The sequence below is a fragment of the Clarias gariepinus genome, chromosome 1 (assembly GCF_024256425.1).
Source record: "Clarias gariepinus isolate MV-2021 ecotype Netherlands chromosome 1, CGAR_prim_01v2, whole genome shotgun sequence".
Taxonomy (NCBI): Eukaryota; Metazoa; Chordata; class Actinopteri; order Siluriformes; family Clariidae; genus Clarias; species Clarias gariepinus.
The window spans coordinates 22,819,737-22,822,500 of NC_071100.1; positions in this window are offsets into that span (position 1 = coordinate 22,819,737).

The following is a 2,764-nucleotide window of genomic DNA, read 5'->3' on the forward strand; positions in this document are numbered from 1 at the left end:
AGAGTATTTTCCCAAAAGTCTTGGGGATCATCAAGATGTGACGAGCCTTTATGTTTTTGCTTAGCAGTGGTTTTCATCTTGAAACTCTGCCATGCAAACCCCGTCTCTTTCTTATGGTGGAGTCATGAACACTCACCTTAACTGAGGAAAGCGAGAACTGCAGTTCTTTGAATGTTGGTGTAGAGTCTTTTGTAAACTCTTAGATGAGTTGTCGCTGTGCTCTTGGGTAGTGTTGGAGGATGTTACTTTAAAGTTACTAGTTACATCACAAAATTACTGTCTTTAAAAAGTAATCAGTTAAATTACAGCGTAATGTAACTGTCAGAATACTTGTAAGTTACTTTGTAACACGTTACACCCAACACTGCTCTTGGGGTAATTTTGGTCGGCCGGTCACTCCTGGGAAGGTTCTCCACTGTTTCATGTTTGTGCCATTTGTAGATAATGGCTCTGACAGCGGTTAACTGCAGTCCCAAAGCTTTAGAAATGGTTTTATAACCTTTTCCAGACAGATCTCAATTATTAATAATTATTCTCAAATATTTTCTCATATTTTTATTTATTTCTTTGGATCTCGGCATGATGTCTAGCTTCTGAGGATCTTTTGGTCTACTTTACTTTGTTAGGCAGGTCCTATTTAAGTAATTTCTTGATTATGAACAGGTGTGGCACTAATCACCCTTACGGAAAGAAAATATATTTCTCTATATATTAACTGTCAATATACTGAATGATTTAGTGTTCTGATCTAAATATATTCACAATATACAGAATAATTTATTGTATTAATATATTACGATATATATATAAAATACATAAGGAATTGCTGCTTTTCATATATCAAAAATCTTTAAACAACAGCATACAGTGATGAGCCACAACAAACACCACCTTAGACCAGTCAGTTTCCATACTGACCTCTGTCCATTACAACATAAAAACCAGCAGGTTAACAATATTAAAAAGATTACAGTTTACTATTACCACTAATTTGTAAATCGAGCCCATGCTTTAAAATAAAAACATAAATAAAATAAACTTAAATGTGCAAACTACAATATATAGTTTTCATTATGTAATAAATTTACAATTTATACAATATAACAGACAAAAAGCAAAATCTGTCAAATCAAGACACTAAATGATACAAAATGTCACGAAGATATTAAGTGTCACACTGCTCAACTCAAAGTATGATTTATACAGGAGTTACACAAAGTCCACAGCATTGTGACAATCTTCCTGTAAAAAGAATCAGTCAAAAAGGAGATGATTTAATTGGTTGCTTGCTGTATGTAAGAGCTACAGGAACAGGGCTGGAAAAGTTTCTCACCGTCTACATCAGTCTTCTCTTGTGGTGGATGTCCAACAAGTTTGTCCAAAGTCTGCAAATCCTAAAGCTGCTTAATATTTAATGGAACAAAAAAAGTATTAAAACATTTGAGATTTACCTAAACACCATTCAGCAACTCTATTCCCAACTGTCTGAAGGTTGTGAGATGGGCTTGAGCTTGCTCATGGGCTGGTGCTGACCTGACTGATGAGGTGGTGCTGATGGAGACTTCAGAACATTCTCCTGTTTCTTTGTTTAAATTCTTGTTCTTCTCGAATGCTTCTGAAAAGAATCTAACATGCTAAACCACAGGTAGCATTTGAATTCCTTTTGTAATTAAAGAACGAACATAAGCTGTGTAATATTCAGCTAAAAATATACTACATGTTTTTTGACCTCAGACTCTGTAGTTTTAACTTTTAACATTTTTGTTAATTTATTATTATTATTATTTTACATGTTATCGTTTTTTAACATTCTGACTCTTAACTCTGTCAATAATAACTACGCACTTAATTTTCATTTCGGTGCAAAAAGTAAAACCCACCTTCACCGTCTGCTTTGTCTTCCTCTTGGTCTTTTTCTTCATCTGATCTGCAGCAGGCAAAGTAGGCAGTGCGCTACCAAAAGGTCTGTATGAAGTGAAATCCCGGACATTTTTTTAAAGGATTTGCAATTTGTACTTGCAACTGCGTTTTCCATATGTGGACACATAAAGTGTGACATAATATAAATTCAATTGCAAATTTTGCATTAACGATAAAGCAAAGTCTATTTGCAGTTGCATTTCTCTTTTCTCACAAGTCATGAGCCTGCTTATCAAAAAATAAAGAGACAAAAATGACAAATCGCATATTTTCTTACTCTGTAGTGGACAGAGAAGCTATTACAGATAAATATATTTTTAGATCTTCTCCTGTTATAGCCTGCTGTAGATAAATCTTTCAGAAACGCTGCTTACCGCCGCTGTATAGCGATGGAGTCACTAAAAAGTGCACGACCAAGACCCAACCGTTTGGTTAAAGAAGAATACACAAGATTACAGAGAAATACCTCACAGGACATCAAACATATTACACTGTTAGGCTACAGTATTTGAAATTTGGCAGTCAGTGGCGAAAAAGCAAACAGTAATGCAAAATTTGCAATTGCATTTGAATTTTGTTACAATTTGTCCACATATCGAAAACAAATGCAATTTGCAAATCTTTTTGAAAAATGTCTGGGATTTCACACCGAAGGTCTGGATAAATGATACTTTTAAAGTGTTTTTTGCTGACTTGACACCGAGGCCTGGTGATGTCCTGCACATTTCTCTACATTTCTGCCACTTAAACATTTGCAGGCTTAGAGCATGTGTGGGAGAAATTATGGCTTTATTAGGATCTATATGTACTGTAGGCTTAATTGGGTTGGCCGTAAGAAAATGTT